We start from the raw sequence: 26213 nt of genomic DNA, 5'->3' as shown, positions 1-26213 counted from the left end.
TGGCTAAAGTATCACATGACATTTCCTGTTGTCATGCGGTTCCGCGCGGTATCGACGCTGTTGTTCGGCTTGGTGAGAGGCGGAGGTCTCGTCAGAAACATGGTAAGCACCTAAAGACGTGTTTGTGTTACGTCGTAACATAGAAGTAGAGAGACTGGAATGCCAACTCAAGATGACCTTGCGACCCCGAGATTTCAGCCACTCAGCTGCGAGAGTTGGGGTAGTTTACTTCCGGTCGCCTGCAAGCAACACCACCAGATGCGCTTGTAAAGGACAGTTTCTGCGTGGTTTTTATTATTTTATTTATTTATTTATTTATTTATTTGTTTGTTTGTTTGCTCTTTCTGCGAAGTATGTTCAAAGTGTAGCTTGAATGAAGTTCTTGTTGATTTTCAGTCGTATTCAGGACAAAACTTGCTAATATTATTGATAAGACCATGCAGGCTGTCAGCAACTGTGGTGGAAAATCATGGTCAATAATAATTAATTATTCATAAAACGTGTATAAAAATAAACGCACGGAAAAATCAAACATTAAAAATAATCATAGTATTTCTTTAATGTAATAACACTTGTAGCATTTACCACATGATGAGGGAGGCTGTTCCCCAAAGTTACAACTAAATGTAAAATGAAATATTTTCTTGAGTCATATCTGCATTTTTGCACCTCAAAAATGTGAGGGTGACAACATGAATTCAAATCAATCAATTCAATCAATTTTTTTATATAGCGCCAAATCACAACAAACAGTTGCCCCAAGGCGCTTTATATTGTAAGGCAAGGCCATACAATAATTATGTAAAACCCCAACGGTCAAAACGACCCCCTGTGAGCAAGCACTTGGCTACAGTGGGAAGGAAAAACTCCCTTTTAACAGGAAGAAACCTCCAGCAGAATCAGGCTCAGGGAGGGGCAGTCTTCTGCTGGGACTGGTTGGGGCTGAGGGAGAGAACCAGGAAAAAGCCATGCTGTGGAGGGGAGCAGAGATCGATCACTAATGATTAAATGCAGAGTGGTGCATACAGAGCAAAAAGAGAAAGAAACAATGCATCATGGGAAGCCCCCAGCAGTCTACGTCTATAGCAGCATAACTAAGGGATGGTTCAGGGTCACCCGATCCAGCCCTAACTATAAGCTTTAGCAAAAAGGAAAGTTTTAAGCCTAATCTTAAAAGTATTGAGGGTGTCTGTCTCCCTGATCTGAATTGGGAGCTGGTTCCACAGGAGAGGAGCCTGAAAGCTGAAGGCTCTGCCTCCCATTCTACTCTTACAAACCCTAGGAACTACAAGTAAGCCTGCAGTCTGAGAGCGAAGCGCTCTATTGGGGTGATATGGTACTACGAGGTCCCTAAGATAAGATGGGACCTGATTATTCAAAACCTTATAAGTAAGAAGAAGAATTTTAAATTCTATTCTAGAATTAACAGGAAGCCAATGAAGAGAGGCCAATATGGGTGAGATATGCTCTCTCCTTCTAGTCCCCGCCAGTACTCTAGCTGCAGCATTTTGAATTAACTGAAGGCTTTTTAGGGAACTATTAGGACAACCTGATAATAATGAATTACAATAGTCCAGCCTAGAGGAAATAAATGCATGAATTAGTTTTTCAGCATCACTCTGAGACAAGACCTTTCTGATTTTAGAGATATTGCGTAAATGCAAAAAAGCAGTCCTACATATTTGTTTAATATGCGCTTTGAATGACATATCCTGATCAAAAATGACTCCGAGATTTCTCACAGTATTACTAGAGGTCAGGGTAATGCCATCCAGAGTAAGGATCTGGTTAGACACCATGTTTCTAAGATTTGTGGGGCCAAGTACAATAACTTCAGTTTTATCTGAGTTTAAAAGCAGGAAATTAGAGGGCATCCATGTCTTTATGTCTGTAAGACAATCCTGCAGTTTAGCTGATTGGTGTGTGTCCTCTGGCTTCATGGATAGATAAAGCTGGGTATCATCTGCGTAACAATGAAAATTTAAGCAATACCGTCTAATAATACTGCCTAAGGGAAGCATGTATAAAGTGAATAAAATTGGTCCTAGCACAGAACCTTGTGGAACTCCATAATTAACTTTAGTCTGTGAAGAAGATTCCCCATTTACATGAACAAATTGTAATCTATTAGACAAATATGATTCAAACCACTGCAGCGCAGTGCCTTTAATACCTATGGCATGCTCTAATCTCTGTAATAAAATTTTATGGTCAACAGTATCAAAAGCAGCACTGAGGTCTAACAGAACAAGCACAGAGATGAGTCCACTGTCCGAGGCCATAAGAAGATCATTTGTAACCTTCACTAATGCTGTTTCTGTGCTATGATGAATTCTAAAACCTGACTGAAACTCTTCAAATAGACCATTCCTCTGCAGATGATCAGTTAGCTGTTTTACAACTACCCTTTCAAGAATTTTTGAGAGAAAAGGAAGGTTGGAGATTGGCCTATAATTAGCTAAGATAGCTGGGTCAAGTGATGGCTTTTTAAGTAATGGTTTAATTACTGCCACCTTAAAAGCCTGTGGTACATAGCCAACTAACAAAGATAGATTGATCATATTTAAGATCGAAGCATTAAATAATGGTAGAGCTTCCTTGAGCAGCCTGGTAGGAATGGGGTCTAATAAACATGTTGATGGTTTGGATGAAGTAACTAATGAAATAACTCAGACAGAACAATCGGAGAGAAAGAGTCTAACCAAATACCGGCATCACTGAAAGCAGCCAAAGATAACGATACGTCCTTGGGATGGTTATGAGTAATTTTTTCTCTAATAGCTAAAATTTTGTTAGCAAAGAAAGTCATGAAGTCATTACTAGTTAAAGTTAATGGAATACTCAGCTCAATAGAGCTCTGACTCTTTGTCAGCCTGGCTACAGTGCTGAAAAGAAACCTGGGGTTGTTCTTATTTTCTTCAATTAGTGATGAGTAGAAAGATGTCCTAGCTTTACGGAGGGCTTTTTTATAGAGCAACAGACTCTTTTTCCAGGCTAAGTGAAGATCTTCTAAATTAGTGAGACGCCATTTCTTCTCCAACTTACGGGTTATCTGCTTTAAGCTACGAGTTTGTGAGTTATACCACGGAGTCAGGCACTTCTGATTTAAAGCTCTCTTTTTCAGAGGAGCTACAGCATCCAAAGTTGTCTTCAATGAGGATGTAAAACTATTGACGAGATACTCTATCTCACTTACAGAGTTTAGATAGCTACTCTGCACTGTTTTGGTATATGGCATTAGAGAACATAAAGAAGGAATCATATCCATAAACCTAGTTACAGCGCTTTCTGAAAGACTTCTAGTGTAATGAAACTTATTCCCCACTGCTGGGTAGTCCATCAGAGTAAATGTAAATGTTATTAAGAAATGATCAGACAGAAGGGAGTTTTCAGGGAATACTTTTAAGTCTTCTATTTCCATACCATAAGTCAGAACAAGATCTAAGATATGATTAAAGTGGTGGGTGGACTCATTTACTTTTTGAGCAAAGCCAATAGAGTCTAATAATAGATTAAATGCAGTGTTGAGGCTGTCATTCTCAGCATCTGTGTGGATGTTAAAATCGCCCACTATAATTATCTTATCTGAGCTAAGCACTAAGTCAGACAAAAGGTCTGAAAATTCACAGAGAAACTCACAGTAACGACCAGGTGGACGATAGATAATAACAAATAAAACTGGTTTTTGGGACTTCCAATTTGGATGGACAAGACTAAGAGTCAAGCTTTCAAATGAATTAAAGCTCTGTCTGGGTTTTTGATTAATTAATAAGCTGGAATGGAAGATTGCTGCTAATCCTCCGCCCCGGCCCGTGCTACGAGCATTCTGACAGTTAGTGTGACTCGGGGGTGTTGACTCATTTAAACTAACATATTCATCCTGCTGTAACCAGGTTTCTGTAAGGCAGAATAAATCAATATGTTGATCAATTATTATATCATTTACCAACAGGGACTTAGAAGAGAGAGACCTAATGTTTAATAGACCACATTTAACTGTTTTAGTCTGTGGTGCAGTTGAAGGTGCTATATTATTTTTTCTTTTTGAATTTTTATGCTTAAATAGATTTTTGCTGGTTATTGGTAGTCTGGGAGCAGGCATGAATAAACATGAATAAACTGTATTTTGGGGAAAAAAAATCAGGCAAATAAATAAATAAATGAATGAATATGTGTGTGTATGTATGTATGTATTCAGGGGTGGGGATTTTAGTCAGAAGGTTGCAGGCCTCACTGCAACAGTTTCTATTTTTTCTCCAGGATTTCACAGAAGTACTGGCTGGCATCAATCTTGAAGATCCTGATATTGTTCCAGAAGACCCATGCTCTTTTGCTGAACAACAGAACTCATTGTTAATAAAAATTCACATTTTATTTTCAGTCATAAATTATTTCAATATCACTGAGGTATCCCACGGCCAATATGATGAAATATGCATCATTTATTTCAGTCCACACAAATCAGAGAAAGAATGAGAGGCATCATGAATGACCTGACACCTGCCTTCAGTTTCTCTCAAGCTGCAAAAACTGGAAAAATCATCAGCCAGCTCAGTGGTTTTGTATGATATTACATGATTGAAATTGACATAAAAGTGTTGTAGTTTCAGAACTGTGCACTTTGCTAGAGAAGCATCTGAGTTCTTGTATCATCAAGACGTCCAGGATATCTGGGATCAACCGTGAGGCCTCACAGGTGGCATTCTACCAGACAGTGGCTGGCAGGATGACGCAGGTGACAGCTGTCACCAGAGACCACCAGCTGACCATGTGGCTGGCACTGTGGGTGTTCACCAAAGTGTTGGATGCTGAATCGAGCAGTTCCCAATCTGGCAACGTGGACCGCCTTGTTCCTTCAGACAAAACAGTGTTTAGAGTAAAACAAAAATCATCAGTATTTACAGAATTGATTAATTGTGTAAAATCAATATAAACACAGAAAGGTGAATATATCAATGATACACAGATGACAGAATAAAACAAATGCTTATTCACTTGAGTGTTGCTGGCTATACGTAGTTTTACATTGACTTAGTTTTTGAGCTGTGCACCTCCACTCCTGGTCCCTGTGAGTGCTCATTTTTCCTCTGCTTTGCATTTACAACTATCCCATCAACACACTTGGGCCTTATGATGGTGAAGCCACAAAGGCTTTAAAGTCTTTGGAGGTGTACAATAATTTTATCAGTGGTCATGTGAGGGAATGCCGTTATCACTCTGTTGCTGCAGATGTTGATGTTTGTCTGTGCTTTCTACTGTCTGGTCCCATCTTTGTGGACTGAGTGCAGTGCAGCAGTGTGATATGTCTTGAAGTTGAGGGACTGTTTAAACACGGCCCAAAAAAGACACTCCTGCACAGTCCGGCAGTCCTCTTGTGAATTTTCTGTGCACTAAAAGTAGGCTTTACAGGTTTTCTATGTCAACAACATTTTATTGCGTCTTAAAGTAAATAAACATGAAATTGGTCACTGGATCCTTGATTTCTAGACATAAATAAAATTAATACAATCTGTACATGGCAGAGGTTCCAGCTTCAGAAAGTAAAAACCCTCCCATGTGTTGCTTCTAAACTGTGCACCTAAAACAGGTGATCTCAATAATTAGCTCATCCACCTATCTGAAGAGTTGAACTACAAGTAATTACAATCAGCTGGTTTTTAGGAAGATGGAACAAATACGTGGTTGGACTTTTACTTTCTGAAGCTGGAGTTTTACACCTCTGGTACATGGTCACTGGATCCTTAATGTACATGATGGATCCTAGATCTCTGGACATAAATAAACATTTCAGTTTCAATTTATTTTCATTTATATAGGGCCAAATCACAACAAAGTTGCCTCAAGGCACTTCACGCAAGTAAGGTCTAACCTTACCAATCCTAAGAGCAAGCACACAGGCGACAGTAGTAAGGAAAAACTCCCTCTGATGATTTGAGGAAGAAACCTCAAGCAGACCAGACTCAGGGGTGACCCACTGCTTGGGCCATGCTATCAACACAATTTACAAAACAATTTACAAAACGAATATACAGGAAATGTTGCCGGTATACAGGACAGGAGGGTTACAGAAACAGACAACGCACCCATCTCTGGATGGAGCCGCACCTCAAACAGAAAAAAACAGAATCTGGCATCAGAAAGACAACAAATACAGTATAATTTGTCAGCTTTAAGCAACAAGAAAACAAAAGAAATACTAAGGTTATCGGCGGCCACTAGCCCTAAGCTTCACTAAAAGGCCCAGAATTTAGATAATTAATAATTTAGATTTAAATGAATTTAAAAGGGTAAAAAGCATAGTAACATACTATGCCAGTATGCTAGCAATAAGGAAGGGAAAATAAGTGTGTCTTAAGTCTAGACTTGAAAGTCTCTACAGAATCTGACTGTTTTATTGATGCAGGGAGATCATTCCATAGAACAGGGGCATGATAAGAGAAAGCTCTGTGAGCCGCAGACTTTTTATTCACCCTAGGGACACAAAGTAGTCCTGCACCCTGAGAACGCAGAGCCTGGGCCAGTACGTAGGGTTTAATTAGGTCAGCTAAGTAAGGGGGTGCCAGTTTGTGAATAATTTTATAGGCTAGTAGCAGAACCCTAAAATCTGATCTCACTGGGACAGGAAGCCAGTGAATACATGCCAAAATGGCTGTAATGTGGTCAAACTTTCTGCTTCCTGCCAAAACTCTGGCAGCAGCATTTTAAACCAGTTGGACACCCCTAATGCTGGACTGCGGTAAACCAGAAAATAGAACATTGCAGTTGTCCAATCTAGAAGAGACAAACGCATGAATCAGGGTCTCAGCATCAGCCATAGACAGAATGGGACAAATCTTCACTATATTTCGCAGGTGGAAGAAAGTAGTCCTCGTAATATCTCTAATGTGGGGGTCAAAGGACAACGTAGGATCAAAAATTACCCCAAGGTTCCTCACTTTGTCAGTGTGATGTATGACACACGAGCCTAGGCTAAGCGTTAGCTGGTCAAATTGATGCCAATGTCTCACTGGACCAAGAACCATCATTTCAGTCTCATCAGAGTTTAAAAGTAGGAAGTTGCTAGACATCCAGCTTTTCACTGATGCAAGGCAAGAGTAAGGTAAGGTAAGGTAAGAGTTTTATGTGGATGAGATTGCTAGCATTTAGCGGCATGTATAACTGAGTATCATCAGCATAGCAATGAAAGGTAATTCCAAAACGCCGCAGTATGTGCCAAGGGGTGCTATATGAAGGGAGAAAAACAGGGGGCCTTAGACGGGCCTAAGACATAAACACAATCTGTACTTTTTGTCAAAAGCATTTCCTTCCAGATGTTAATGACACAAATGTAGCTCCATAGCCTCTGAGCTGAGCTCTTGCAGCTGGCTGTGTTGCACGTCAGGATCAATGTAATTCATAAAGAATGGAGGATGTCTCATTTTGGGAGAAAAAAACATGATTTTGATCAGTTGTAGTTTGTTGTCTGAATTACAACATTTGGAAAGAGGTGTTATTTGATTTAAAATGGTGATTCGCTTTGAAGCTATTAATTCGGACCGAGCATTTGGAGCTGTGCTCCTAGTCCCACAAAACAGGAATGGAACGGAGGACAATTCATATTTCTTTCCCCCAACAACACAAGAGTCCCAGTTAGTGACTTTAATCTGCACAAAGGTGACTCATGATTGACATCTTTAAATGGCTTTGAGAGGGATTAATGAGAAATTGCAGACCTGCCGCTTCTGAAAAGCATTGAAGAAGAGAACCAGCTTTGTTTCTTCAAGCTTCAAGCAGAGCTGCTGCAGCTCTTTATTTTCTGAGTGACAGCTAACCAGACCAATGACATGCCCGTCTTCCATGTTGAATCGTCACATGATGCCTGCTTTACGAGTTTCACCAATAACAGCTGTTTATTTTTTGAGTGACAGTTAACCAGACCAATGGCATACAAGTCTTGTACAAGATGCCTGCTTTACAAGAGTACACAGAAAAGCAATGCACAAGAGAAATCACTTTGCATGGCTGCCAACTGACAAATTTCAATAAATTTAAGCAAAATTACTAGAGAAAACCGTGCGTGAACACCCTAAACTTGAAAGTTGTCATGATGGCGCTAAGATTGTAACAACCTGATGCTGTGTCACACTCCCATTGCTTAGGGAGAGCCCCAATCATAATTATAACCCCAAACCTAATTCTATATAACTATGAGGGTCACGTGAAAATTAACCCCCCATGCTCTCACTGCGGTATTGTATCACTTCCTGTTCCGGAGCACAGCGGTGTTTTTCTGTATCTGTTAGCTGTTTAATCTGCGCAGTTAGATTGATCTAGTTATCTAGATTACGATTTGTTTCCCAGTGTAATCTTTACGTGCCTTAACTAAAGCACTCCTTCTGCTGAATCACCTCTAAATTATTTACACATTATTCACTTTGTGTGTTTTTAGGAATCCGCTAGCTTAGCGTAGCTACTAGCTCTTAGCCGGTTTAGCATGGCGGCTTCTCCTGTCTCTCCCGCACTTTTCTGCTCTGGGTGTGAAATGTTTAGTTATTCCTCGGCCTCCTTTAGCAGTAACGGTACTTGTAATAAGTGTAGCTTATTCGTAGCTTTGGAGGCCAGGCTGGGCGAATTGGAGACTCGGCTCCGGACCGTGGAAAATTCTACAGCTAGCCAGGCCCCTGTAGTCGGTGCGGACCAAGGTAGCTTAGCCGCCGTTAGTTCCCCCCTGGCAGATCCCAAGCAGCCGGGAAAGCAGGCTGACTGGGTGACTGTGAGGAGGAAGCGTAGCCCTAAACAGAAGCCCCGTGTACACCGCCAACCCGTTCACATCTCTAACCGTTTTTCCCCACTCGACGACACACCCGCGGAGGATCAAACTCTGGTTATTGGCGACTCTGTTTTGCGAAATGTGAAGTTAGCGACACCAGCAACCATAGTCAATTGTTTTCCGGGGCCAGAGCAGGCGACATTGAAGGAAATTTGAAACTGCTGGCTAAGGCTAAGCGTAAATTTGGTAAGATTGTAATTCACATCGGCAGTAATGACACCCGGTTACGCCAATCGGAGGTCACTAAAATTAACATTAAATCGGTGTGTAACTTTGCAAAAACAATGTCGGACTCTGTAGTTTTCTCTGGGCCCCTCCCCAATCAGACCGGGAGTGACATGTTTAGCCGCATGTTCTCCCTGAATTGCTGGCTGTCTGAGTGGTGTCCAAAAAATGAGGTGGGCTTCATAGATAATTGGCAAAGCTTCTGGGGAAAACCTGGTCTTGTTAGGAGAGACGGCATCCATCCCACTTTGGATGGAGCAGCTCTCATTTCTAGAAATCTGGCCAATTTTCTTAAATCCTCCAAACCGTGACTATCCAGGGTTGGGACCAGGAAGCAGAGTTGTAGTCTTACACACCTCTCTGCAGCTTCTCTCCCCCTGCCATCCCCTCATTACCCCATCCCCGTAGAGACGGTGCCTGCTCCCAGACTACCAATAACCAGCAAAAATCTATTTAAGCATAAAAATTCAAAAAGAAAAATAATATAGCACCTTCAACTGCACCACAGACTAAAACAGTTAAATGTGGTCTATTAAACATTAGGTCTCTCTCTTCTAAGTCCCTGTTGGTAAATTATATAATAATTGATCAACATATTGATTTATTCTGCCTTACAGAAACCTGGTTACAGCAGGATGAATATGTTAGTTTAAATGAGTCAACACCCCCGAGTCACACTAACTGTCAGAATGCTCGTAGCACGGGCCGGGGCGGAGGATTAGCAGCAATCTTCCATTCCAGCTTATTAATTAATCAAAAACCCAGACAGAGCTTTAATTCATTTGAAAGCTTGACTCTTAGTCTTGTCCATCCAAATTGGAAGTCCCAAAAACCAGTTTTATTTGTTATTATCTATCATCCACCTGGTCGTTACTGTGAGTTTCTCTGTGAATTTTCAGACCTTTTGTCTGACTTAGTGCTTAGCTCAGATAAGATAATTATAGTGGGCGATTTTAACATCCACACAGATGCTGAGAATGACAGCCTCAACACTGCATTTAATCTATTATTAGACTCTATTGGCTTTGCTCAAAAAGTAAATGAGTCCACCCACCACTTTAATCATATCTTAGATCTTGTTCTGACTTATGGTATGGAAATAGAAGACTTAACAGTATTCCCTGAAAACTCCCTTCTGTCTGATCATTTCTTAATAACATTTACATTTACTCTGATGGACTACCCAGCAGTGGGGAATAAGTTTCATTACACTAGAAGTCTTTCAGAAAGCGCTGTAACTAGGTTTAAGGATATGATTCCTTCTTTATGTTCTCTAATGCCATATACCAACACAGTGCAGAGTAGCTACCTAAACTCTGTAAGTGAGATAGAGTATCTCGTCAATAGTTTTACATCCTCATTGAAGACAACTTTGGATGCTGTAGCTCCTTTAAAAAAGAGAGCTTTAAATCAGAAGTGCCTGACTCCGTGGTATAACTCACAAACTCGTAGCTTAAAGCAGATAACCCGTAAGTTGGAGAGGAAATGGCGTCTCACTAATTTAGAAGATCTTCACTTAGCCTGGAAAAAGAGTCTGTTGCTCTATAAAAAAGCCCTCCGTAAAGCTAGGACATCTTTCTACTCATCACTAATTGAAGAAAATAAGAACAACCCCAGGTTTCTTTTCAGCACTGTAGCCAGGCTGACAAAGAGTCAGAGCTCTATTGAGCTGAGTATTCCATTAACTTTAACTAGTAATGACTTCATGACTTTCTTTGCTAACAAAATTTTAACTATTAGCGAAAAAATTACTCATAACCATCCCAAAGACGTATCGTTATCTTTGGCTTTTAAAATCAAAATTCTTCTTTCTCTGTCTCTTCTTTATTTCACAACATGTATCAAAATGTAATTTTAATTTTCATGGCATCTCAAATTTAGGATTATTTCATATGAATAAATACTTATTATTAATAGTAATTTATTCCTAATTGTTTTATTTACATGCACACACATCTCATGCCAAGAATAAGAATTTTATCAGAATTAGAATGAGAAAGATTTATTTGGCCAAGTATGAATGCACATACAAGGAATTTGACTTTGGATTCTCTTTGCTCATTTGGCACAGTAGACATAGGTAGACACAAGTAGACATGAAAAAGCACAAAAAACATAAATAGGCATAATTAAAACATAAATAGACTTGTGTAAACAAGGACCACAAGCAACAATAAAAACAATATATTAGGAGCAGAGAAAGCCTATACTATATACACAGTTATACAGATACTATTTGCATTTTTCATTACATAGTGTGTATTTGTACAAAGGTTTGTCTGTTATGAGTGTTATGTATGTATGTTTGTTCAACATACTGAAGGCTTGGGTTAAGAAACTGTTTCTTAGCCTTGTGGTTTTGGCGTAGAGTGCTCTGCAGCGCCGACCAAAGGGGAGAGGTGAGAAGATGAGAAGAGGGTGAGAAGAGTCACTGTTGATGTCACCTGCCCGCTTCCTCTCTCTGAAGGAGTACAGGTCTTGGATGGAGGACGGGTGATCCTCTCCTCAGTCCAGATTGTTCTTCGCAGTCTGTTCCTGTCCACTTGGTTGCTGAATCAAACCAGACAGTGGTGAACTGGCAGAGGACATACTGGATTATAGCCGAGTTGAAGTTTACCAGCAGCTCCTGAGGCTGATTGAACATCCTGAGCTGCTTCAGGAAGTATGGTGCATCCAGAAAGTATTCACAGCACTTCACTTTTCCCAGAGTTTATGTTACAGCCTTGTTACAAAATAGACAAATAAAGAAATCCTCAAAATTCCCCATAATGACAGTGATTTTTTTTTTGATTTTTCCAAATTTATAAAAAATTTGAAAATTATAGCATTTATTTTAAAAAAATATATTAAAAAAATGTTTTCTTGATTATTTTACACAGGGCTAATAACACCATAGCCTTTCCAATTTAACTTAGGTTCTTTTGACTTCATTTATTTATTTATTTGTCATGTAGAATATTTTTCCCTCTGATAGGTGGCGCACATGTCATCCTGACAAAAAAGTGGCCTCTTTACAAAGGGCTGTTGACAATTTTTTTAAGCTGTAGTATCGGCATTCCACCATGAGAGGGCACTGTTTAACTGTTGAGCAGATGAAATAAGGTTTTTCTATATTTCCAAAAAGTTATTAGAGAAAGGATGTGACATGGACTGAGACAGTTTTGAACTGTACTTCATGTGCAGCACGTAGACAAGATGACATGAAAGCCATACAGAAATAAATCTTGAACAGCGGCATGATGTATAATTATAATCTTCTGTGTCACTGTACACCTTTATGTATTGCAGCTATTATTGGTATAGTAGGTTTGCAGAATGTTAATTACAGGCAGTGGCTTTGACAGACAGAGACAAGAGGTTCATGTGTACATCTTCATCCTACAGCCTTGACCTCATTCAGATGTGTGTCTTAGATGGAGGTGTTCAACATTTCACACATGCCTGGGTCTGGCTTTGAGAATTTTGTTCCACATACCTTTAAACAAGACACAACAAATTCATACACATTGAAATTAAGAGTTCATATTTCCCCCATTTAACCATAATCAGAAGTGCCTGACTCCGTGGTATAACTCACAAACTCGCAGCTTAAAGCAGATAACCCGTAAGTTGGAGAGGAAATGGCGTCTCACTAATTTAGAAGATCTTCACTTAGCCTGGAAAAAGAGTCTGTTGCTCTATAAAAAAGCCCTCCATAAAGCTAGGACATCTTACTACTCATCACTAATTGAAGAAAATAACACCAACCCCAGGTTTCTTTTCAGCACTGTAGCCAGACTGACAAAGAGTCAGAGCTCTATTGAGCCGAGTATTCCTTTAACTAGTAATGACTTCATGACTTTCTTTGCTAATAAAATTTTAACTATTAGAGAAAAAATTACTCATAACCATCCCAAAGACATATTGTTCTCTTTGGCTGCTTTCAGTGATGCCGGTATTTGGTTAGACTCTTTCTCTCCGATTGTTCTGTCTGAGTTATTTTCATTAGTTACTTCATCCAAACCATCAACATGTTTATTAGACCCCATTCCTACCAGGCTGCTCAAGGAAGCCCTACCATTATTTAATGCTTCGATCTTAAATATGATCAATCTATCTTTGTTAGTTGGCTATGTACCACAGGCTTTTAAGGTGGCAGTAATTAAACCATTACTTAAAAAGCCATCACTTGACCCAGCTATCTTAGCTAATTATAGGCCAATCTCCAACCTTCCTTTTCTCTCAAAAATTCGTGAAAGGGTAGTTGTAAAACAGCTAACTGATCATCTGCAGAGGAATGGTCTATTTGAAGAGTTTCAGTCAGGTTTTAGAATTCATCATAGTACAGAAACAGCATTAGTGAAGGTTACAAATGATCTTCTTATGGCCTCGGACAGTGGACTCATCTCTGTGCTTGTTCTGTTAGACCTCAGTGCTGCTTTTGATACTGTTGACCATAAAATTTTATTACAGAGATTAGAGCATGCCATAGGTATTAAAGGCACTGCGCTGCGGTGGTTTAAATCATATTTGTCTAATAGATTACAATTTGTTCATGTAAATGGGGAATCTTCTTCACAGACTAAAGTTAATTATGGAGTTCCACAAGGTTCTGTGCTAGGACCAATTTTATTCACTTTATACATGCTTCCCTTAGGCAGTATTATTAGACGGTTTTGCTTAAATTTTCATTGTTACGCAGATGATACCCAGCTTTATCTATCCATGAAGCCAGAGGACACACACCAATTAGCTAAACTGCAGGATTGTCTTACAGACATAAAGACATGGATGACCTCTAATTTCCTGCTTTTAAACTCAGATAAAACTGAAGTTATTGTACTTGGCCCCACAAATCTTAGAAACATGGTGTCTAACCAGATCCTTACTCTGGATGGCATTACCCTGACCTCTAGTAATACTGTGAGAAATCTTGGAGTCATTTTTGATCAGGATATGTCATTCAAAGCGCATATTAAACAAATATGTAGGACTGCTTTTTTGCATTTACGCAATATCTCTAAAATCAGAAAGGTCTTGTCTCAGAGTGATGCTGAAAAACTAATTCATGCATTTATTTCCTCTAGGCTGGACTATTGTAATTCATTATTATCAGGTTGTCCTAAAAGTTCCCTAAAAAGCCTTCAGTTAATTCAAAATGCTGCAGCTAGAGTACTGACGGGGACTAGAAGGAGAGAGCATATCTCACCCATATTGGCCTCTCTTCATTGGCTTCCTGTTAATTCTAGAATAGAATTTAAAATTCTTCTTCTTACTTATAAGGTTTTGAATAATCAGGTCCCATCTTATCTTAGGGACCTCGTAGTACCATATCACCCCAATAGAGTGCTTCGCTCTCAGACTGCAGGCTTACTTGTAGTTCCTAGGGTTTGTAAGAGTAGAATGGGAGGCAGAGCCTTCAGCTTTCAGGCTCCTCTCCTGTGGAACCAGCTCCCAATTCAGATCAGGGAGACAGACACCCTCTCTACTTTTAAGATTAGGCTTAAAACTTTCCTTTTTGCTAAAGCTTATAGTTAGGGCTGGATCAGGTGACCCTGAACCATCCCTTAGTTATGCTGCTATAGACGTAGACTGCTGGGGGCTTCCCATGATGCACTGTTTCTTTCTCTTTTTGCTCTGTATGCACCACTCTGCATTTAATCATTAGTGATCGATCTCTGCTCCCCTCCACAGCATGTCTTTTTCCTGGTTCTCTCCCTCAGCCCCAACCAGTCCCAGCCGAAGACTGCCCCTCCCTGAGCCTGGTTCTGCTGGAAGTTTCTTCCTGTTAAAAGGGAGTTTTTCCTTCCCACTGTAGCCAAGTGCTTGCTCACAGGGGGTCATTTTGACCGTTGGGGTTTTACATAATTATTGTATGGCCTTGCCTTACAATATAAAGCGCCTTGGGGCAACTGTTTGTTGTGATTTGGCGCTATATAAAAAAATTGATTGATTGATTGATTGATGTTAGTCCAGGGTCTGCATAGATGACACAGAATGAAATCATGGCAATCGGATGAGCCGTTTTGGTGTGATGCAGGATCAGACGGACATAATGCTTCTTCTTCTATGACGTTTTATGGCGGTTGGCACACCGACACCTTCTGGACGGGGAGTGTGAAATATCTGTCCATTCCTCTGTTCCAGTATTACGCCGAAACCACTTATCTAATCGCTTCGTTCTGTGTTGTCTATCTAGACACTGGGGTAACATGGGTGGGGTAATTTTCACGTGCGCATATGGCTTGGTACTATCGTCTGCTAACTAACCACAATGCCTCTGTGAAGTTTTATGGTGGTTGTCAGAGTGACAGCTGCATTGTTGCCACCATCTGGCCGGGAGTGTTAATAGACACTAAATCCGAACACATGGCATTTCCCCCCAGTGAACAGGCCGTTCAGCCGGGACCGCGAGCATTTAAAAAGCTTTGTGAAGAACCGTGAAGACAAAGCGTAATCTTTAATCAATAATATTGTGTACCCGGAGGTTCTGTGATAGGAGAGTGGAGTGTGGTAGTAGTGATTAGTGGTGTGTGATACTGCAGACTTGGTATTGATCCCAGTACCACGTAAATACAGGGCCAGTATTGTAGATACTGATACTTTTTAATAATTAAGGTGGATGCATCATCAAATTGCTAAATCTTGATGAATTTTGGATTATTAATTAGTTAAAACCCAGGACAGAATTTGGACAAAGATTATAGGTAAATAGATACTTTATTATCATTATAAAAGTTTTTGTTCAAAAACAATTGGCACAGTAACAAAACAATTTTCATCATGTCTGGATTAAAGTGCACAAAATTATCATTCCAGAACAAATTATTATTATTTTTTTCAGGTAGAGAGTTCAGAAACTAAAAGACAAAAAATAAATGAAATTTCTCCCTTCATTGCACTTTTTTCTGGATTTTTCTTTCTGAAATACAACTGTAAAATCATCACTCCACAGCAAATGTTACAACCCTTGGCAAAAATTATGGAATCACCGGCCTCAGAGGATGTTCATTCAGTTGTTTAATTTTGTAGAAAAAAAGCAGATCACAGACATGACACAAAACTAAAGTCATTTCAAATTGCAACTTTCTGGCTTTAAGAAACACTATAAGAAATCAAGAAAAAAAGATTGTGGCAGTCAGTAACGGTTACTTTTTTTAGACCAAGCAGAGGAAAAAAATATGGAATCACTCAATTCTGAGGAAAAAATTATGGAATCACCCTGTAAATTTTCATCCCCCAAATTAACACCTGCATCAAATCAGATCTGCTCATTGACATTGACCCTATGTGTCTTTTTGTAAGGAATGTTTTTGCAGTTTTTGCTCTATGGCAAGATGCATTATCATCTTGAAAAATGATTTCATCATCCCCAAACATCCTTTCAATTGTCCAAAATATCAACATAAACTTGTGCATTTATTGATGATGTAATGACAGCCATCTCCCCACTGCCTTTACCTGACATGCAGCCCCATATCATCAATGACTGTGGAAATTTACATGTTCTCTTCAGGCAGTCATCTTTATAAATCTCATTGGAAAGGCACCAAACAAAAGTTCCAGCATCATCACCTTGCCCAATGCAGATTTGAGATTCATCACTGAATATGACTTTCATCCAGTCATCCACAGTCCACAATTGCTTTTCCTCAGCCCATTGTAACCTTGTTTTTTTCTGTTTAGGTGTTAATGATGCCTTTCGTTTAGCTTTTCTGTATGTAAATCCCATTTCCTTTAGGCGGTTTCTTACAGTTCGATCACAGACGTTGACTCCAGTCTCCTCCCATTCGTTCCTCATTTGTTTTGTTGTACATTTTTCGATTTTTGAGACATATTGCTTTAAGTTTTCTGTCTTGACGCTTTGATGTCTTCCTTGGTCTACCAGTATGTTTGCCTTTAACAACCTTCCCATGTTGTTTGTATTTGGTCCAGAGTTTAGACACAGCTGACTGTGAACAACCAACATCTTTTGCAACATTGCGTGATGATTTACCCTCTTTTAAAGGTTTGATAATCCTCTCCTTTGTTTCAATTGACATCTCTCGTGTTGGAGCCATGATTCCTGTCAGTCCATATGGTGCAACAGCTCTCCAAGGTGTGATCACTCCTTTTTAGATGCAGACTAATGAGCAGATCTGATTTGATGCAGGTGTTAGTTTGGGGGATGAAAATTTACAGGGTGATTCCATAATTTTTTCCTCAGAATTGAGTGATTCCATATTTTTTTCCTCTGCTTGGTCTAAAAAAGTAACCGTTACTGACTGCCACAATCTTTTTTTCTTGATTTCTTATAGTGTTTCTTAAAGCCAGAAAGTTGCCATTTGAAATTACTTTAGTTTTGTGTCATGTCTGTGATCTGCTTTTTTTCTACAAAATTAAACAACTGAATGAACATCCTCTGAGGCCGGTGATTCCATAATTTTTGCCAGGGGTTGTATAAAATAAGTAGAATTTCAAGTGGAACACGCATTCCACTTGAAATTTTACTTATTTTCTAACATTATATTTATACACTCAACAAAAATATAAACGCAACACTTTTGGTTTTGCTCCCATTTTGTATGAGATGAACTGAAAGATCGAAAACTTTTTCCACATACACAATATCACCATTTCCCTCAAATATTGTTCACAAACAGTCTAAATCTGTGATAGTGAGCACTTCTCCTTTGCTGAGATAATCCATCCCACCTCACAGGTGTGCCATATCAAGATGCTGATTAGACACCATGATTAGTGCACAGGTGTGCCTTAGACTTTGCACAATAAAAGGCCACTCTGAAAGGTGCAGTTTTGTTTTACTGGGGGGGGGATACCAGTCAGTATCTGGTGTGACCACCATTTGCCTCATGCAGTGCAACACATCTCCTTCGCATAGAGTTGATCAGGTTGTCAATTGTGGCCTGTGGAATGTTGGTCCACTCCTCTTCAATGGCTGTGCGAAGTTGCTGGATATTGGCAGAAACTGGTACACGCTGTCGTATACGCCGGTCCAGAGCATCCCAAACATGTTCAATGGGTGACACGTCCGATGAGTATGCCGGCCATGCAAGAACCGGGACATTTTCAGCTTCCAAGAATTGTGTACAGATCCTTGCAACATGGGGCCGTGCATTATCCTGCTGCAACATGAGGTGATGTTCTTGGATGTTGGCACAACAATGGGCCTCAGGATCTCGTCACGGTATCTCTGTGCATTCAAAATGCCATCAATAAAATGCACCTGTGTTCTTCGTCCATAACAGACGCCTGCCCATACCATAACCCCACCGCCACCATGGGCCACTCGATCCACAACATTGACATCAGAAAACCGCTCACCCATACGACGCCACACACGCTGTCTGCCATCTGCCCTGAACAGTGTGAACCAGGATTCATCCATGAAGAGAACACCTCTCCAGTGTGACAAACACCAGCGAATGTGAGCATTTGCCCACTCAAGTCGGTTACGACGACGAACTGGAGTCAGGTCGAGACCCCGATGAGGACGACGAGTATGCAGATGAGCTTCCCTGAGACGGTTTCTGACAGTTTGTGCAGACATTTTTTGGTTATGCAAACCAATTGTTTCAGCAGCTGTCCGAGTGGCTGGTCTCAGACGATCTTGGAGGTGAACATGCTGGATGTGGAGGTCCTGGGCTGGTGTGGTTACACGTGGTATGCGGTTGTGAGGCTGGTTGGATGTACTGCCAAATTCTCTGAAACGCCTTTGGAGACGGCTTATGGTAGAGAAATGAACATTCAATACACGAGCAACAGCTCTGGTTGACATTCCTGCTGTCAGCATGCCAATTGCACGCTCCCTCAAATCTTGCGACATCTGTGGCATTGTGCTGTGTGATAAAACTGCACCTTTCAGAGTGGCCTTTTATTGTGGACAGTCTAAGGCACACCTGTGCACTAATCATGGTGTCTAATCAGCATCTTGATATGGCACACCTGTGAGGTGGGATGGATTATCTCAGCAAAGGAGAAGTGCTCACTGTCACAGATTTAGACTGGTTTGTGAACAATATTTGAGGGAAATGGTGATATTGTGTATGTGGAAAAAGTTTTAGATCTTTGAGTTCATCTCATACAAAATGGGCGCAAAACCAAAAGTGTTGCGTTTATATTTTTGTTGAGTGTGTATATATATATATATATATATATATATATATATATATATATATATATATAGTATGTATATATGTGTGTGCATAGATTTAATTGTTTTGCATTTCAGTCTGCACAGGTGGGAGATTGGCAGGGTGCCAAGGCGATCTATGATTTTTCTGCAACGGACATTGATGGGAATGAGGTGTCTCTTGAGAAATATCGGTAAAATTCATACAGGCCAAGTGAAATTGCTTAATTATCAACATTATAGTGTTTGAAATATCAGAGTACTCCTTAAAACAAGGTGTTATAGAAATTACACATTTGCATACATGTATTTTTTTTTTTCTCATTTTAACCTTTTGCTTTGTTTTTTGTTTTTTTCCAGAGGATTTGTGTGCATCATCACTAATGTAGCCTGTGAATGAGGGAAGACCCCTGTAAACTACACTCAGCTAGCGGAAATGCACGCTTCCTATGCTGAAAAAGGTTTACGTATCCTGGCCTTCCCTTGCAACCAGTTTGGAAGACAGGTAACTCTAATGGTCTCATAAAGCATTTGTTTCTTTCATGCTGTGTTGCAAAAACAAAAAATGTTGCTGTAGCAATGTAGGACCTATTTTAAAAATATTTGTTCATATAAATCATATGTTTTGTGCAATACAAGTAAATCTTCTCTGTGTTATAATGTAGCCATGCTTCCTGTTTATTATTTACTTTATGTTATTTATGTATTTGATGAAGATGTAAAATAGTGTTCCAGTAGATTAGAATTGTTCCCATTGAGCACAAAACGAGGCTTTAATAAGTCAGTATCATTGGGTGACTGTGTAATTGATTTGCCAAAGTGACAGTTAAAAGTCTTTGTGTGATTTCTTCTTCTTCTTCTTCTTTTTTTTTTTTTTTTTATAATCCATCACTGTCTTTGGACCTGCCTATACTGGAGCAGTGGCAAAGCCTGCCCATTCTTGCTTGCCCAACATTGTGCTGTTGAGACCTATCCTATCAGTGTTGGATACCAAAACACTAATTCATGCATTTGTGTTTTCCAAAATTGATTATTTTAATGTTTTATTTTCTGGTTTACAAAATAAGATGTTGATTCAAAATATGGCTTCATGAATTTTGATGGAAGTGAGTAATTTGATTGTCTTCTCTCTCCTGGCTGCCTGTTCATCTGAGGGCAGATTTCAAAGATCTGTTATTAACTGACAAGATACTGCATGGTCCTGAACAATCATATATGTTTTATAGGGTTGCAACTCATGATTATTTTCATGATTGATTCATTGATTATTTTCTGAATTAGTAATTTAGTTATTAGGTCCTTAAAAATAAAAAGTGAAAAATGTCAGTCAGTGTTATAGAGAACCCAAGATGCCACCTTCAAATGTCTTCTTTCGTCCACAGCAGAAATATATTCAGTTTGATATCACAGAATTTGGACATTTGTTTCTGTAAAAAAAAAACAACAACAAAACAAACAACAAAAACTCATTAATCAGGTATCAACAAAGTTGTTGATTTAAGTTAATATTTGATTAATCATTGATTAATAGACTAATGATTACAGCTTTATCTATATTATAATAGCCAAGTGGCCTGTGTCTGTGTGCATGCGTGCATGTGTATGGCCTCGATCATGGTGAAACCGGGGAGAACTAACATTTGCTGTTTGGTATGCTTATGTATTTTGGGACAAGGATGAACACTACGAAAATGGAAAGTTGATAGGACAAATATTTTTTGAGAAATTAGCACTTTTAGCTAACCAGTAAACAATGGACATTGTGCTGCAATACACCATGGGAGTTCAGAGTTTTGGGGTTTCAAATGTTGTTATTGTGGTTTATGTCAGTTTAACAGTGTTGTTAGTGTTATTGATTTATTGTGTTTTTGTAGTTCAGTTAGTTTAGTCAGTTTAGTTAAATGTTATCTTAAGTGTTACGTTGGTACCATAACTGAAATGTAAGCATGTCTTTTAAGCATGAGAAGAAAATAGATGATATTAGGTTAAATATATCCTAGCATGCCTTAACCCAGCCACTACACCATGCTATTGAGGTGGGTGCCATTACTGAGGTATTACTGAGATTTATAGAATTTGATAGTATCTCACTAGGCATGCTGATGAAACTCATAACGTCTACAACAAGCACAACCTGCTTATCTGATCCTATACCAACAAAACTGTTTAAGGACCTGTGGCCCACTCTTGGGCCGACTGTACTGGAAATGATTAATCTATCAGTGGTGAGCACAGATATCATAAAGCTAACTTTGATAACCATTAATCAGCTAACTGAAAAGTTAACTTTTATGATGCTAAACCGATAAACCCCTAAAAAAAATTAGTGGAAGTTACAACTAAAAGCTAAATCAAGTAGTGCCATCTATGGATGGCAGTGTTCATGGCAGTGTGAATACAACACACGTTCACTAAGTGCTGAATCACTTAAACAGAATTTTCAGTTTTCAAATTGCCTTTTTTTACAAATGGAAAAAAATGACATATTTACAAATACAGATATTAGTAAGAACCAACACACACGTTGCAGTAACTTGTTAGTTTTTTTACATATACCAACCAACCACTGATGACAGGAAACAAATTTTCCCATAATGCTTTTCAGCATGTGTGTCTGTAAAATGCTGAAACCTTAAAAATTAGTGCAGTCCTTTAAAACTAAAACATATAGCTGATATTTTCACTTTGCAAAAGAGGTAATGTTAATTTCAATAACTTGTCCAGAATTAGTTTGTTTAAAATTTTAACCATAAGTCAAAACTGTTTTGCTGTGCATGACTCCTGTGATACATCTGAAAGTCTGTATGGCTGTGAAAATAAATGATCTTTTTTTCTCCCTCTTCCTTTCTCTCTGGTAGCCAGCTCTTCTCTACTGGCAGAGGATTGTGCTCTATCTCTCATAGCTGTCTGCTACAAAACATGTAACAGGCAGGCACTAAAATGTATGATTTCAGCCTTTACAAATGTGTTTAACTGTTAACTGTCTTTATTTCCTATGCCCGCAAAAATATGTTAGTGGGCTAAAAGTTATTGGAACTAAATTTAGCGGAAGTTAATTAGTCCACGGATGGTTTTCAAAGTTAGCTGAAAAGCTAATCAGCTAACAAACAAGTTAGCTTCACTGATTAACGGATTTGCGGAACTGTGCCCACCACTGTCTCTCATTAACCTCTGGATCTGTTCCTAAATGTTTCAAATCTGCAGTGATTAAACCATTACTTAAAAAATTAATCTTGACCCTAGTGTAAGCTCTGTGCGTGTGTGCAATTTTGATCACGCACAAACTGGGGACAGCTGACATTTGCTGTTTGGTATGTTTATGTAATTTGGGTCAAGGATGAACATCGCCAAAACCGAATGTTGACAGGATTAATATTTCAGAGAAGCTACCAACAACACTGCTAACAACACTGAACAATGGACGTTGATATTTACATTCTGGATTTTTATTTTATTTAGTAAGTGCAATGTAAGAACATAATATAATTGTAAGTACGTTAAAAATACATGGATGATACAAGAAAGTGAAAACACATTTCCATTGTAGTCCATTTAAAATCAAATGACAATATAGAAGTAAAAATAAAATAATAATAATAATAATAATAATAATAGTGTGTATATGATAACAACAACCTAAACAATTTATAAATACAGTAAACTAACATTAAAAAAAAATGACATAAGTAGCAGGAAATAAAAGGGTTGAGTTCTTCTTCTAAAAACTGTTGGGGTCTAAGGTTTTAAAAACATTCTGGAATCACACACCATTCCAACTCATTATTGAATAGACCAAGGTTTTTTTTTAACACAAAGAAATAATGCATCACATTTAAGAAACTTTTGTTTGTAATTGACCTGTATTAGATATTATTTATGTATTTATTGGTTGATAAACCTCTTCAGTTGTCAGGATGTCAGACTTAAAACCTGTGTGAAACTCCAATTTAAATCTCAACTGGGTCCACTATAACATCTGGGGGCAGCTGAAAGGCAAATTCCTTCAGTTGGAGATTCTCAATTGTTGCACAGTTTTTAACCATGCATTCTTCACAGTATACTGCTGGATATATTTGGCAAAATCTGATATGAGCAACTTTCATTTTTAGTTTTAAATAAAATACTATTGTTGTATTTGTATGTTCCAGGAGCCTGGGACTGATGCACAAATTAAAGAATTTGCCAAAGGTTTCAATGTAGAGTTTGATCTCTTCAGTAAGATTGATGTGAATGGAGACAGTGCTCACCCTCTGTGGAAGTGGATGAAGGCGCAGCCCAAAGGCAAAGGATTTATGATGAAGTAAGTCACCATTTCTATTGACTTCTATGAAAATTAGATGACATTTTATACAAGGGGCTTACAGTGGTAGTGGAAACACTTGGGGTCCGACTTTGGTATGGAAGCAAAAACGAGCTGCACAGGCAGCACAAATCCATTCAGGGATATGTAGAAGCACACTACTTTCTTAAGTAGCAGGAAATTTCAGTGCAAACAAAGGTGAAGACACCAGCACGAACTGGTCAGATTGTGTTTATTCAGGATGGGCATGTACTCGGAATGCAATATCAAAACAGTCACATTGGCACCTGTCCTTCCTTTTAAACCAATGTAACTTGGTACGGTGGTTTTGAGACAAGAGGCACAAGTGAGTGGATTTAACATCAACCTGCCAGAGTGCACAGCAGCCACCAAAGATCCCCCATGTGAAGCCAAAGACTAAGGTTTAGTTTTCTGTGAGTGTTCATTCTTATTTTGTCTAATGGTTGTTTTCAATATGCTTTACTGGTATATAACCTGCTAGTTAAATGGACTGCACAAATTCAATGTATTTCTTTTATATAGCACCAAATCACAACAAAGCTGCCTCAGTGATGCCTAAATGATAAATGGTCTGTTAAATTGGAGTCAAACAGGGTTTTGTCATACTCAGCCTCTTTGTCTATGTATGGGTTTTTCATGACACAGCCGAAGTCGGTGCTGCCGCTGCTGAAAATATGGTGATGCCCAGATACGGCCTTCATATGGGCTCTTCCAGGTCTCCACAGAAAACCTATGAGTGATGTCATGCAGGGTTTGTCCAGTATATATACAATCTGTGTTTAAAAACCTTTTATGGCTTCTCCTGGCAAATGCTGGTGATGACTTGATGCCTTTGGCAGAGTTGGTAATATTTCAGGGTGCAGTATTGACTAGTATTAGACTTGTACTGACAACAGTATTAGATTAGTATTGACTACAGTGTTATGTATGATGTTTTAGTTTTGGCGTTAATACCACAGATTGCATCCTGACAAGTTTTGTGTCTCTACAGCATGATCAAATGGAACTTCACAAAGGTAACTTTTATTTTTTTATTGATATTAATGGTGTATGCAGAGATCTCCAGTAAAAGTTTTCCGAATCAATTATCCTACTGAAACTAAGTAATGAGATTGTGCTAATATTTTGGTGTCCTTTTCCTCAAAAGTTTCTGATAGACAAAGAGGGACAGGTGGTGAAAAGATATTCCCCGATGGACGATCCTGTCGTATGTACTGTTTCACAATTTATTCTTTTCTTTCTTTCTGCATACAAAGGTCAGCTGAAACGCTCTGCCTCCATTGTGGTTATTTCAGTAACATGCAAGATATCGAAGTGAAACTGTGCGAGAAGAATCCTTCACTTATTGATTATTGTTACACCAAACTTTTTGCCTGCAACTTCAGGCATGTAGAGAATCATGTTTGACACAATGTGTGCTCACAGTAGTCTGTGTATTTTAAAAAAAAAGAAAAAAGAAAGGTCAGACATGGACGTTTTTGAAACAATGTGCTCCTATTGAATTCCTCACGGTAGAGGGTTGGGCACTCGTGGACATTCAACAACAACTGGCCTTGACTGGAGAAGTAACCTGAGTTGGACTGGCATCCCATCAAGGGGGAGCTGTCGCTTTTACAGACGGTCATTCAAAAAGCTCACTGTTTATAACCGTGTTAGTCCAGAGTGTGACAGTCACAGTTACCCATGAATATGATCGCGTGCGCAGTTTGATGTAACATGTAATGCTTACACCATAGCACTTCCATAATATGGCTTCATCACATCCGTGGCACTTCCAAAAAACCTTCCAGTGATTTTATGGCATGTATGAATGAATGAATGAAAGAGTTTTATTTCAGACATGACGAACAAAACAAATAAAGAAGAAGAACAACAAATATATTAAAGCAACAAATCATTAAGGACCCCAAAAAACAAAAGAACAGAGTCAATGTATGACAACATTATGGACGTCATGGAAATGTGAAGGATTCCGAAGCTATGTCACAAGGTGTTACAGAAAAAAATTCAGATTATTTTTTTAAACATCTTGAAAATTCAGTTACAGTTCAAACAAGATCTACGGCACAAAGATTTAATATCCTGGTTCACTTTGGATACCCTCCCCGTCCCCATAACTTTTTTCCAAGTTAAGGACTAGGTTTCAAGCTTTACTGGGCAGTAATATCATCTGCCTTTTTTTAAATGCATAAAGTCTCTATCTAATTCCATCTTTGTTTTTTCTCTTCTTTTTTCCAGGTGGTGAAAAAGGACCTGCTTCAATATCTGGAAGCCTAGTGGTTCAGCGTGTTTGACTCCTATTGTCTTATGGGTGTTGGTGTTTGTGGGGTTTTTGGACCAATGATGGCTTGTCTGCAAACCCAACATTGGGAAGGATAGGCCTGATAGGCTTGGCGTGCAACAAACCTCCAGAACCTACTCACACCAATCCGTGTATGAGCATAGGAGTGCATGTTCAGTAGTCACCCAGAGCAGAAAACATCCATGTCATAATCAAATTCCAAGCAACCCTTCCTTTTCTAATACAAATACCACAGGGTCCTTCATGAATAGTGTTATAGTTCTGTTCATAAATAGTTTAATGTGATGAGCTGTTTTAATATTCCTATCTGCAGTACTGTTGCTGGCACTGAACTCATTGAAGGACCCATTATTTTACTCTAGAGTCTAAGATCACAGCTTTAGTGTTTGACGTGAGTCTTCCAATTTGTTGACTCAAATAAACATCAGTCACAGTCATGGCACAA

At 39.0% G+C, this 26213-nt stretch overlaps 1 pseudogene; it reads left to right on the top strand.

Annotated features, from left to right (window-relative positions):
- Window positions 1-26213, top strand: LOC117522225 (annotated as a pseudogene).

Source organism: Thalassophryne amazonica, chromosome 12 (assembly GCF_902500255.1).
Source record: "Thalassophryne amazonica chromosome 12, fThaAma1.1, whole genome shotgun sequence".
Lineage (NCBI taxonomy): Eukaryota > Metazoa > Chordata > Actinopteri > Batrachoidiformes > Batrachoididae > Thalassophryne > Thalassophryne amazonica.
The sequence above is the reverse complement of the archived record's forward strand: the minus strand, read 5'-3'. Positions and strand labels throughout refer to the sequence as shown.